Source organism: Macaca fascicularis, chromosome 10 (genome assembly GCF_037993035.2).
Source record: "Macaca fascicularis isolate 582-1 chromosome 10, T2T-MFA8v1.1".
NCBI lineage: Eukaryota > Metazoa > Chordata > Mammalia > Primates > Cercopithecidae > Macaca > Macaca fascicularis.
This window is the reverse complement of record NC_088384.1, coordinates 85,231,601-85,245,850: the sequence shown is the minus strand read 5'-3', so window position 1 is coordinate 85,245,850 and position 14,250 is coordinate 85,231,601. Positions and strand designations below refer to the sequence as shown.

At 40.1% G+C, this 14,250-nt stretch overlaps 1 protein-coding gene across 2 annotated transcripts in view; it reads right to left on the bottom strand.

Annotated features, from left to right (window-relative positions):
• Positions 1 to 14,250, bottom strand: part of PDYN (prodynorphin) — a 123,247-nt gene that overhangs the window by 82,066 nt on the left and 26,931 nt on the right. The gene's annotated exons all lie outside the window — the stretch shown is intronic.

Below are 14,250 nucleotides of genomic sequence, written 5' to 3'. Positions count from 1 at the left end.
AAAGTTGTTAAGGCATTGGAACACTGAGGATTGGAAATTGCCTGGGAAGGGGCATGAGGCAGCCCTCGGAGAGCCAGAAGTGTGCTGTATCTTGATCGGGCTCATGGTTACAAGAGTGTATACACATAAAATCTTCCCCAAGCTGTACACTTAAGATGTGTGCACTTTATTGTATGAAAGTTATACCTCTGGTTTAAAAATGTGCCACCAAAGAGGACCTAATTCTTTTTATATTTTCACTGTGACAGCCTCAGTGTATGGACTTTGGCTTAATCATAAGATGGCAGCTGTAAGAGCCAGGCATTACATATAGTAAGGAATATGTCTGGGGTAAAAAGAGACCCTCTTTCCCTGTGTGTTTTTGAAAAGTAAAGACACATTTCCCAGAGCCATCACCCCTACCAGCAGATGCCTTCTCACGTATTAATGGCCACAACTGTATCACACGTCCTGGCCTGTGCCAATCGCTGGCAAGGGAAATGAGAATGGCATGATCAGGGTTTACCTTTCCCCAGGTCACGTGGATTATTGGGTCAGTGATCAATACTATGTTTTGATTTTTGTTTGTTTGTTTGTTTTTGTTTTGTTTTTTGAGATGGAGTCTCACTCTGTCGCCCAGGCTGGAGTGCAGTATCTCGATCTCAGCTCACTGCAACCTCTGCCTCCCAGGTTCAAGTAATTCTCCTGCCTCAGCCTCCCAAGTAGCTGGGACTACAGGAGCGCACCACCACGCCCAGCTAATTTTTGTGTTCTTAGTAGATACGGGGTTTCCCCTAGTTGGCCAGGTTGGTCTCAAACTCCTGACCTCAGGTGATCCACCGGCCTCGGCCTCCCAAAGTGCTGGGATTACAGGAATAAGTCACCACACCCAGCCAACTCTACAAGCATAATAACAAGTCACTGAACAAGGGACTGGACTGCCCCACAGAAGACAACCTACAAGGGTAAAGCAGCATCTCTTCTTCTACACCTTCCTTTTTTTTTCTTTCTTTTTTAAAAAATATTTTTTCCAGAATGGTGTATCATCACTGTTTTTCTAATTATGTGATTAATGTTCATTGTGAAAGTTCAACTAGTAAGTGAAAATAATCCAAAATTAACCCTCCCCACCCCACCATCATAAGCAATGTTAAAAGTCTGGTCTATAGTCTTCCAGATTTTTTCTTGTCATATATGTCATTTTATGTACTTAGACAATTTTTTAAACTACAGAAATAGGAGCACAACATATGTGTCAAATACTGTCATTAGTCTACATACATAACAAGCAGTTCTCGATCATTTCCTGTGCTAACAATCCCAATATTCTTCAAGTGGGAAATCAGCCCCTTCCCTAGTCCCAGGAGGTGAAGTATAATTAGCATAAAAGAATTGTTTTGTTTTGTTTTTTGGGGGACGGAGTCTCGCTGTGTCCCCAGGCTGGAGTGCAGTGGCACAATCTTGGTTCACTGCAACCTCCACCTCCCAGGTTCAAGTGATCCACCTGCCTCAGCCTCCCAAAATGCTGGGATTACAGGCATGAGCCATCATGCCCAGCTAAAAGAGTAGTTTTGAACCCTGCTACTCATTGAAAATACCGAGGGAATTAAAACCATATACATAGCCCAGGTCCCACCCCCAGAGATACTGCACTACAGATTGTTGGCGTGTTGTGGACTCAGGAGCCTAGACCTTGCAAGTAGTATTGCTAACATGTGTCTGGAGTTGAGAGCTACTGGTCTCAACTCATTGTTATAGTCCTGTTCTTACCACTGACTGGTTTAAAAATTGTTACATTCCTGTTCCCCTTAACAATTGATGGAGGTTCTGGAAAAGTTTTCCCCAGTCTCAAAAAGGAACGTGGTTAAGATATTAATATCCTCTGCCTCTACATATTGCCCTTAGTATAGCACTTCTGGAGCAATGGCAATCATCCTGGGCCTTGGAGGGAATAAGACTAAGACAGGGGTCCCCAACCCCTGGGTCACTGACCAGTACCTATTCGTGCGTGGCCTGTTAGGAACTGGGGCACAAAGCAGGAGGTGAGTGGGGTGAGCAAGCCTTACTGCCTAAGCTTCGCCTCCTATCAGAATCAGCAGCAGCATTAGATTCTCATAGGAGCAAAACCCTACTGTGAACTGCGCATGCAAGGGATCTAGGTTGCACGCTCCTTATAAGAATCTAATGCCTGATGATCTGAGGTGGAACAGTTTCATCCTGAAACCACCAGCAGCACCCTCCCCCACCTTTCCCCCTCTCCCTGCCACCTGTGGAAAAATTGTTTTCCGCCAGACTGTTCCTTGGTGCCAAAAAAGGTTGGACTAAGAGGATGAGCCAATGATCTGGGGTTGGCAGAACAGGTATATAGAAAGAACTCAAATCCTTGATGATATATCTAAGGTTGAATTAGCCAACCCTGGAAACACTCTACTTCTGAGCTTCTTGAGTGACAGAGCATTTCATTTGCATTTTCACATTTGAGTTACATACAGCCAAAGCCAAAAGCTTCGTAACTAGTACAAGCTGGAGTACAGTGGCATAATTATGGCTCACTGCAGCCTCTAGCTCCTAGGTGCAAGCAGTCCTCCTGCCTCAGCATCACAAGTAGCTGGAACAGGCAAGTGGCACCACACCCAACTGATTTTTTATTTTTATTTTTGTTGAGACGGGGTCTTGCTATGTTGCTGGTCTTGAACTCCTGACCTCAAGCGATCCTCTCACCTCAGCCTCCTGAGTTGCTGGGATTACAGACATGAGCCACTGACCCTGGCAGTTTTTTAGAACTTCTTTCTATTTAACTCCTTCAGGTATTGCTTATTATTAATTCATGATATAATTTTATAATTTTGTTTGAGAAATTTTTTTTAAAGCGGGGGGAAATAATAACCAGTGTCAGGATTGTGTTCAGAAGCACATGGAAGAAGCTATGACCAAAAAATTATATAAATCAGCCAGTCACAGTGGCTCACACCTGTAATCTCAGCACTTTGGGAGGCCAAGGTGGGTGGATCACCTGAGGTCAAGAGTTCTAGACCAGTCTGGCCAACATGGTGAAACGACGTCTCTACTAAAAATACAAAAATTAGCCAGATGTGATGGTGCATGCTACTTGGGAAGAATCACTTGAACGCAGGAGGTGGAGGTTGCAGTGAGCCGAGATCCCGCCACTGCACTCCAGCCTGGGCAACAGAGTAAGACTCCATCTCAAAAAAAAAAAAAAGATGTAAATTACTAAAATGCTTCTATGTCTCATGTAACAAGAAGCGCTGGGTATGCCTTATGCCTCCTCTTTCCTTCTTTCCTCTCTGCACAGAGTGAAGACTCATCTTCAGGCTTTGTAGTCTCATGGCTGTACGCTGTTTGCTGCACTCTAGACAACACTTCCATGTTCCAGACAGGGAGAATGGGGAAGGGGCAAAAAGACGAGAGAGGCAGGGAACAGGGGCTGTTCTTTCCATAAGAGTGTTCCTGAAAGTCTCAGCCAGTGACTTCCACCGCACTTCATCATCCAGGACTCCTTGGTACTGGAGGGTTGGGTCACTCTGTTGTGTTTTTATACTTCTACATGTAATTCTAAACTTCATTAAACTTATCTGGGATATAATGAGTAACTTTTTCCCAAAGATAATTTTTAAATATTCTATTGTGTTTTAGGGGTATAAATATAAATGTTTTTCCTATGTAAGCATTTGCCAAAAAAGGCATTGTTCTTGAGAGATATGTATTCTCTCAAGTTTGAGTATTATAAATTAAGAACGATTCCACTGGGAAAATGTTAACCAGAGAAATATTCTGCAGGATACCCTTGAATACTGTGGAGGATTTTCCTTACTTCCAGCTCCACCTTATCTTTGGTGAGTTGCATAGTAAACATTCCACTGTGTGGATAATTAAAGTACCTTGTCCCCTACTGTTGAACATTTAGAATGTTTCCAATATTTCACAATTATAAGCAAGGCTGCATTGAAGATCTTTATAGAAACACGCTTGACCATTTGTCCAATTACTTCTTTGGGATCCTTGAAATGAAGTGCTGAACTGAAAGATCTGCAAATTTTAAATTTTGAAACATATTGCCAAATTGCCCTCTGGAAAGGTTGTACCAGCTCCACTGCTTCTCCATTGCTGGAATAACGAACATGCATCGCAACGGCACCCTGGCCCTCTTACATGAAGAGGAGGATAGATGGTTCTGTTAACGTAGCCTTTGGAAGCAGAGAGCTTCATAATTCAGACACCAATTACATTTGGAAATGAGATTAGTACAAGGAATCTTCCCATTTATCTCTCTAAAAGTTTCAAGGTTCCATTCCTGGGCAGATGAAACAATAAAACAAAACCAGTGAAATGAAGTCAATGTGGAGCCAAGACATTTACTTTGATAAATGTTTCCATTTAGGATCAATTTTCAGGGCAGCTTGCTTAGCTCTGACTTGGAGGAGCGTCACTACCATGCTCCACCCACAGTTTCTCTCTATTAGTGATTTTTCTCCCTAAAACACGCACATTGACCTCATTAGCTCCCTTTTCGAAAGTATGTCATGATGCCCCACCCCACACATGCTCTCGAGAATGATGCCCAGTATCCTAGGAGACGAGCTGCAGTTGCTTGCTGCATAGTAGGGACAGTATCAGCAATCATATAAAAGCTCGCAGTTACTTAATGGGGAGTTAGTGTTTAATGAGTCCAGAGTTTCAGGTTGGGATGATAGAAAAGTTCTGGAGATGAATGGCGGTGATGATTGTACAACAATGTGAATGTATTTATTGCCACTGATTTCAACTCTTAAGGATGATTAAAGTGGTAAATTATCTATTTTACTACAATGAAAAAAAAATTTTTTTGATCACAGACTTCCAGTTTCCAGTTCAGCATGTGACATGTTGGAAGTTGTCATTTCATCCTAACAAGTCAAAAACTGAACAAACTGAAAAATCAACAACTCTTCTTAGATTTGTCAGAGAACTGAGATCACAGGACAAACTGCTGCCCTCTAAATTGGAGAAAGACAGGCAGATACATAGAATCACAATTTACCAGAGCAAAAATCCTCCAGTAGAAAGTTGTGCAGGAATCAGTACTAGATAGGAAAACCTGACCTGCAGTTGACAAACCGATGGAAGCTCAGTGTGGAAAAGTCTGAGAGATAAAAACGTCAGAAGGGTCTAGTCATAGGGAGGCCCCCACACTTCTTACCTTTTTACCTTCAGGAGCTCTATGGGGTTCTCACAGTGAATATTAAAGAAAAATAAAGGCTTCTTGCAGGTGGAGTGGGGAAAGGAACCATTATGAAATACACCAGAGCATTCTGTTCATGAACAAGTCTGCCCTCAGGAAAAACTATTTTGCCAGAGTCTGACCTATTGGAGTTTTAACAGAACCAAACCAACCTAGGGGAAGGGAAATACCCAACTTCCCCAACTCTAGCCATCTTGTCCCACTTAAGGGGGCAGAGGGGACTAAGAAGCACATGTGAAGTTCATAGCTCATAGACACGGACTCACTAAAAGACTGAGACCTAATCATAGGACTACAGAATGTTTCCTCTCACCCTACACCTTTCTACCACAACGCTAAAGACCTATCTATTGAAGTTCTTTTTATGCAGTACATCATGCTTGGCTTTGGACATAAAATTACAAGGCATACTAAAAGGCAAACACAATTTGCCGAGAGACCAAGCATCAGAACCGGATTTAGATATAGCAGGGAGGGATGTTGCAAATTTAAGACCACTGTGATTAATATGCCAAGGGCTCTAATGAGAAAAATAGACAACATGCAAGAGAACACACAGGGCATGTGAGCAGAGAGATGGAAGGTCCAAGACAAAGTTAAAAAGAAATACTAGAGATTAAAAACACTGTAACAGAAATAAAGAACATCTCTGGTGGGCTCAGTAGATCGGATGTGGCTAAAGAAAGAATTTCTGACTTTGAAGATACGTCAGTAGAAACTTCTAAAACTGAAAATAAAAAAAAAAAAAGACTGAAAACAAAACAAAGCAAAGACAAGAATATCCAAGAACTGTGGGACAATTACCAAAGGTATAACATATGCATATAGGGAATACCAGAAGAGAAATAAAGAGAGAAAGGAACAGAAGAAATATTTGATGCAATAATCATTGATAATTCCCCCACAAATAATGGCAGACATCAAACCACAGACCCAGGAAGCTCAGAGAACATCAAGCAAAATAAGTGCCAAAAATCTAACAACAAACCAAAAAAAAAAAAAAAAAAGACATTTGAACCATATCATATTTGAACTGCAGAAAATCAAAGATAAAGAAAAAATTTTGAAAGAAGCCAGAGGAATAAAACAGCTTACTTACAGAGAAGCAAGGATAAGAATTACTTGTGTCTTCTCTTCAGAAGCCATGCAGGCAAGAAGATAGTAGAGTCACATATTTAAAGTGTTGAGAGAAGAAAACAGAAAAAAGCAACCGAGAATTCTGTGCTCTGTGGAAGTATCCATCAAAATGAAAAATAAAGACTTTTTCAGAAAAGCAAAGATGGAAGGAATCTGTTGCCAGTAGACCTGCCTTGCAAGAAATGTTAAGCAAATTTCTTCAGAAAGAAGAAAAATTATATAGGAGAGAAACTCAGATCTACGTAAAGAAAAGAACATTGAACGAGGAATAAGTGAAGGTAAAACATAACTTTTATTTCGCCTATTCTTAATTTATCTAACAGATGACAGTTGGTTAAAAATAATAGCAAAGATGTATTCAATTATGTATGATTATGTGTGTGTGTGTATATATACACACACTTATGTATAAATAAAATGAGTGACAGCAATGACATAAGAGATGGGAAGGAGGAATTAGGAATACTTTGTTATTATGAGGTACTTGCACTGCCTGTGAAGTGGTATAGTGTTATATGAAAGTGGACTTATATTCATTGCATATGTATTTTATATATAGACACAATTCTAGGGCAACCACTAGAATGCATATGTGTTATATATAGCTGTATACACATTATATATATGTATAGAGAGGGTGAGAGAGTAAGTGAGTTCCAGGACAGCCATTAACAAAAGTATAAAAAATAGAAGTATGATATACCCAGAAAGGAGAGTATATTAGACCATTCATTGCATTGCTGTAAAGAAATGCAGGAGGCTGGGTAATTTATAAAGAAAACAGGTTTATTGGCTGTCAGTTCTACAGGCTGTACAAACATGGCACCAACACCTGCTGGACGTCTGGTGAGGCCCTCAAGAAGCTTTTACTCATGGCAGAAGGCAAAGTGGGAGCAGGCACATCAGATGGTGAAAATGGGAGCAAGCGGAGGGCGATGCCCCTTTTAAACAACCAGATCTCATGAGAAATCATTCACTATGGCGAGAACAGCACCAAGGGGAATGGTGCTAAACCACTCATGAGAAATCCACCCCCATGATCCAATCACCTCCCTCTAGGCCCCACCTTCAACACTGGGGATTACATTTCAAAATGAGATTTGATGGGGGCAAATATCCGAATGATATTGGAGACACAATAGAATAATATAAAGTGCTCAATTAAAACTGCAAAAGGCACAAAAAGAGTGAGACAAAAATAGGAACAAAGAAAAACGGCAATGAATAGAAAACTTAACAAATATTGTAGATATGAATCCAACTATATCAATAATCATGTAAATGTCAGTGATCTAAATACATCAATTAAAAGACAGATTATCAGAGTGGATTGAAAAATAAGACCCAGCCAGGTGCAGTGGCTCATGCCTGTAATCCCAGCACTTTGGGAGGCTGAGGTGGGCGGATCATGAAGTCAGGAATTCCAGACCAGCCTGGCCAACATAGTGAAACCCTGTCTCTACTAAAAATACAAAAATTAGCTGGGCGTGGTTGCGGGCACCTGTAATCCCAGCTACTCAGGAGGCTGAAGCAGGAGAACCACTTGAACCCAGGAGGTGGAGGTTGCAGTGAGCCGAGATTGTGCCACTGCACTCTAGCCTGAGTGACAGAGCAAGACTCTATCTCCAAAAAAAAAAAAAAAAGACCCAACTATTTGGGTCATAAATTGTCTACAAAAAATCCTCTTTAAATATAAAGACACATATAGATTAAAAGTAAAGGAGTAGAGAACAATATGCCATGACAACACTAATCAAAAGAAAGCTGAAGCATCTATACTAATTTCAAATAGAGGCCGGGCGCGGTGGCTCACACCTGTAATCCCACTACTTTGGGAGGCCGAGGCGGGCAGATTACAAGGTCAAGAGATCGAGACCATCCTGGCCAACATGGTAAAACCCTGTCTCTACTAAGAATACAAAAATTACCTAGGCATGGTGGCACGTGTCTGTAGTCCCATCTACTCTGGAGGCTGAGGCAGGAGAATCGATTGAACCCAGCAGGCAGAGGTTGCAGTGAACCAAGATTGTGCCTCTGCACTCCAGCCTGGACAACAGAGCAAGACTCCATCTCAAAACAAACAAACAAACAGACCAACAAAAACAGAGCAGACTTCAGAGCAAGAAAATTATCAGGAAAAAGAAGAGCATTACATAATGATAAAATGGTCAATCCTCCAAGAATAGACATAACAATTATGTCTCCAAGAAGATATAACAATCTTTAATGTCTACGCACTTAACAACAGAGCATCAAAATACATGAGGCAAAAACTGACAGAAATGTAAGGAGAGGCCAGGCACAGCGGCTCATGCCTGCAATCCCAGCACTTTGGGAGGCCAAGGCAGGTGGATCACTTAAGTCCAGGAGTTTAAGACCAGCCTGGGAAATGTAACGAAATCCCATCTCTACAAAAAATAAAAAATTAGCCCAGCATGGTGGCTCATGCATGTGGTCCCAGCTACTCAGCAGGCTGAAGAGGGAGGATCGCTTGAGCCCCAGAATTTGAGGCTGCAGTGAGTTGTGTATGCGCCACTGCATTCATCATGGGTGACAGAGAGAGATGCTGTCTCAAAAAAAAAAAAAAAAAAAAAAAAAGCAAGGAGAAATGGATGAATCCACTATTATAGGTAGAGACTTCAATACTCCTCTATCAGAAATGGACAAATTCAGCAGGCAAAAACTCAGTAAGGATATAGTTGAACTCAATAGCACCATTTATCAACAAGAAGTAATTAACAAATACAGACTACTTCATCCAACAACAATGGAATACCCATTCTTCTCAATTTCAGATGAATATCACTATGATAGACTACATGCTGGTCCATAAAACACACCTAAACACATTTAAAAGAATAGAAGTCGGCCGGGCTCAGTGGCTCACACCTATAATGCCAGCACTTTGTGAGGCCGAGGCAGGCAAATCACTTGAGGTCACGAGTTCAAGACCAGCCTGACCAACATGGAGAAACCCCATCTCTACTAAAAATAAAAAATTAGCTGGGTATGGTGGTGCATGCCTGTAATTCTAGCTACTTGGGAGGCTGAGGCAGGAGAATCTCTTGAACCTGGGAGGCGGAGGTTATGGTGAACTGAGATCATGCCATTGCATGCCAACCTGGGCAACAAGAGCAAAACTCCGTTTAAAAAAAAAAAAAAAAAAAGAATAGAAGGAATGGAAGTCACACAATATCTACTCTTAGGCCGCAATGAAATTAAACAAGAAATCAATAACAGAAAGACAGCTAGAAATTTTCAAACTACTTGGGGAGTAAACAACACCTTTCTGAATAACAGGTCAAAGAAGAAATCTTGAGAGAAATTTAATACTATTTTGATATAAGTAAAAATGAAAATATAATTTATCAAAATTTGTGAAATGCAGCAAAAGCAATACTTAGAGGGAAATTAATAGCATTAAATATATACATTAGGGAAAAGAGGCCGGGCACAGCGGCACACACCTGTAATTCCAGCACTTTGGGAGGCTGAAGCAGGTGGATCACTTGAGGTCAGGAGCTCGAGACCAGCCTGGCCAACATGGCGAAACCTCGTCTCTACTAAAAATACAAAAATTAGCTAGGTGTGATGACACACACCTGTAGTTTCAGCTACTCAGAAGACTGAGGCAGTAGAATCGCTTGAACCCAGGAGGCAGAGGTTGCAGTGAGCCGAGATTGCACCACTACACTCCAGACTCGGTGACAGAGCAAGACACTGTCTCTAAAAAAAGAAAGGAAAAAAGAAATAACTAAAATCAATAATCTAAGCTTCTATCTTAGGAAATTTTTTAAAAAAGCAAATTAAACCTAAGTAAGCAGAAGAAAAAAATAATTAAAAAAAAAAACACGAAACAATGAAATTAAAAACAGGAAGTCAATAGGGAAAATAAACAAAACAAAAAATTGGTTATTTGAAAAGATCAATTTTGGCCAAGATTAAATAACCCTTGGCCGGCGTGGTGACTCATGCCTGTAATCCCAGCACTTTGGGAGGCCGAGGCGGGTGGATCACGAGGTTAGGAGTTCAAGACCAGCCTGGCCAACATGGTGAAACCCCGTCTCTACTAAAAATACCAAAAAAATTAGCCTGGCATGGTGGCGGGCACCTGTAATCCCAGCTACTTGGGAGGCCGAGGCAAGAGAATTGCTTGAACCTGGGAGCCTGGAATTGCAGTGAGCTGAGATCTTACCACTGCACTCCAGCCTGGACAACAGAACAAGAAATTGTCCTCAACAAAATATTAGCAAATCAGATCCAACAATGTAGATGAAGGATTATACACACCATGACCAAGTAAAATTTATCCCACATATGCAAAGATGGTTCAACATTCAAAAATCAATTAATGTTTCAATAGCAGACAGATACTAAAAGCAAATTAAAAATAAATAAATAAATGTAATCCACGTGAACTGGCTAAAGAAGAAAAATCACATAATCATATTAACAGTCGCAAAAAAAGCTAGTGACAAAATTCAACATCAATTCATGATAAAAACTCTCAGCAAACTAGCTGGGTACAGTGGCACACACTTGTAGTCCCAACTACTTGGGAGGTTGAGCCAGGAGGATAACTTGAGCCCAGGAGTTTGAGTCCAGCCTAGGCAACATAACGAGACCCTGTCAAAAAAAAGAAAAGAAAAAGGAAGGAAGGAAAGAAGGAAGGAAGGAAGGAAGGAAGGAAGGAAGGAAGGAAGGAAGGAAGGAAGGAAAAAAATTAACAAAAAATGTGAACTTTCAGCAAACTAGGAACAGAGGGGAACTTCCTCAACTTGATAAAGAGCAGATATAAAAACCTTACAACTAAAAACATATTTTGACAAAAACAACTCACTAGAACTAGTTAGTGATTATAGTAAGTGTGCAGGATACAAAATTTATGTTTAAAAGTTAATCAATTTCCTATACACCAGCATTGAACAAGTGGAATTTGAAACAGAATACTATTTACATTATCACTCCAAAAATGAAGTATGTAGGTATAAATCTAACAACATATGTCCAAAATATATATGAGGAAAACTACAAAACTATGGTAAAAGAAATCAAAAAAGAACTAAATCAATTGAGAGATATTTCATATTCATGGATAGGAAGATTCAATATTGTCAAGACGTTGGCTCTTCCCAACTTAGCTCAATGGACTCAATGCAATCTCAATCAAGATCAAAAGCAAGTTATTTTGTGGATATCAGCAAATAGTTTATATTAAGAGGCAAAAGATCCAGAATAGCCAACACAATATTAAAAGAGAAGAACACTATTAAAGGAGAAAAACAATATTAAAGGAGAAGAAAAAGTATCAGGACTGACGCTATCTGACTTCAAGATTTAATATAATGAATGCTACATACTTCGGAGGCTGAGGTGAGAGGATTGCTTGAGCCCAGCAGTTCAAGGATGCAGTGAGCTATGATCATGCCACAGCACTAAATAGATATAATCAATAAGAAAAGAATTGCTTTGACAGATGACACTTTGATTGCTCGATATCTTGGCAAATACGGCATCATCTGCATGGAGGATCTGATTCATGAGTTCTATACTGTTGGGAAACGCTCCAAAGAAGCGTACAACTTCCTGTGGCCCTTCAAATTATTCTCTCCATGAGGTGGAATGAAGTAACAGACCACCCATTTCATAGAAGGTGGAGATGCTGGCAACAGGGAGGACCAGATCAACAGGCTTATTAGAAGAATGAACTAAGGTGTCTACCATGATTGTTTTTCTAATCTGGTCAGTAAATAAAGAGTACCTGCTCTCAAATTGAAAAAAATAAAAATACACACACACACACACACACACAAAGCTATAGTAATTACAGTAATCAAGACTGTAGTATGGGTGAATGAATAGACAAATAAATCAATGAACCAGAATAAACAGCCTAGAAATAGACCCATATAAAAATAGTTGATCTTTGACAAAGGAACAAAGGTAGTACAATGGAGAAAAGATAATCTTTCAAAAAATAATAATGGAACAACTGGTTATTCACATGCAAAGAAAATGAATCTAGACACAGAGCTCACACTCTTCACAAAAATTAACTCAAAATGGATCATAAGCCTAAATGGAAAACAGAAAACTGTAAGACTCCTAGAAGATAACATAAAATAAAAACTAAATGACCTTATGTATGGTGATAACTTTTTAGATACAACACCAAAAGCATGATACATGAAAGAAAGAACTGATAAGCTAGCCTTCATTAAAATTAAAAGCTGTTCTTGAAAAGACAATGTCAAGAGAAGGAAAAGACAAGCCACAGACTGAGAGAAAATATTTGTAAAAGACACATCTGATATAGGACTGTTATCTAAAATATACAAAGAACCATTAAAAACTCAACAGGAACAAAAAACAATCTAATTTTAAAATGGGCAAAGGACCTGTACACACACCTTTGTGTGTTGTGTTGTGAAGATATATGAATAACAAATAAACATCTAAGCAGATGCTTCACATCATATGTAACCAGGGGACTGCAAATTAAAACAACAATGAGATACCACTACATACCCATCAGAATGGCAAAAATCCAAAGCACTGATGACACCAAATACTAGTCAGGATGTGGAGCAACAGGATCTCTCATTCATTGCTGGTGGGAATGCAAAACGGTATAGCCACATTGAAAGACAGTTTGGCAGATTCTTATAAAACTAAACATACTCTTACTGTATGATGTAGCAATCACACTCCTTGGTATTTACCCAAAGGAACTGAAAACTTATGTCCATGTAAAAATATGCACATGGATGTTTATAGCAGCTTTATTCATAATTGCGAAAACTTGAAAGCAATCAAGATGTCTTTCAGTAGGAGAATAGATGAAAACCGTGGTACATCCCGACAATAGCATATTATTTAATACTAAGAAAAAATGAGCTATCAAGACATGCAAATGGATAGAAGAAACTTAGACGTACATTATTAAGTGAATGAAGACTATCTGAGAAGGCTACACACTGTATGATTCCAACTATATGACATTCTGGAAAAGACGAAACTACGGAAACAGTAAAAAGAATCAGTGGTTGCCAGGGGTTGGGGGCAAAGGATGAATAAGGAAGAGCACAGAGGATTTTCAGGGCAGCGAAACTACTTTGTATGATAATGTAATGGTGGATACATGTCATTCTAGATCTGTCCAAGCCCAAGACATGTACAACATCAAGAGAGAACCCTAAGGTAAACTATGGACTCTGAGTGATAAAGATGTGTCAGTGTAGGTTTGTTGATTATAACAAACATACCACTCTGGTTTAGGATATTGGTAGTCAGGGAGGCTGTGTGTATGTGGGAGCAGGGGAAATATGGGCTATATCTCTGTACCTTCCACTCAGTTTTGCTATGAACCTAAAAGTGATCTAAAAAGAAAGTGTATTTTAAAATTAAATTTTAAAAAGCTAGCATTTAATATGTGCCAGGCACTATGTATACATAATTTATTATTATTATTATTATTATTATTTGAAACAGAGCCTCACTTTGTTGCCCAGGCTGGAGTGCAATGGCGCGATCCCGGCTCACTGCAACTCCTGCCTCCTGGGTTCAAGCAATTCTCCTGCCTCAGCTTCTGAAGTAGCTGGGATTACAGGCACCCGCCACCACGCACGGCTATTTTTTTTTTTTTTTTTTTTGAGACGGAGACTCTCTCTGTCACCCAGGCTGAAGTGCGGTGGCACAATCTCTGCTCACTGCAAGCTCCGCCTCCCGGGTTCACGCCATTCTACTGCCTCAGCCTCCTGAGTAGCTGGGACTACAGGCGCCCGCCACCACGCCTGGCTAATTTTTGTATTTTTAGTAGAGACAGGGTTTTACCATGTTAGCCAGGATGGTCTTGATCTCCTGACCTCAGGTGATCTGCCTGCCTCGGCCTCCCA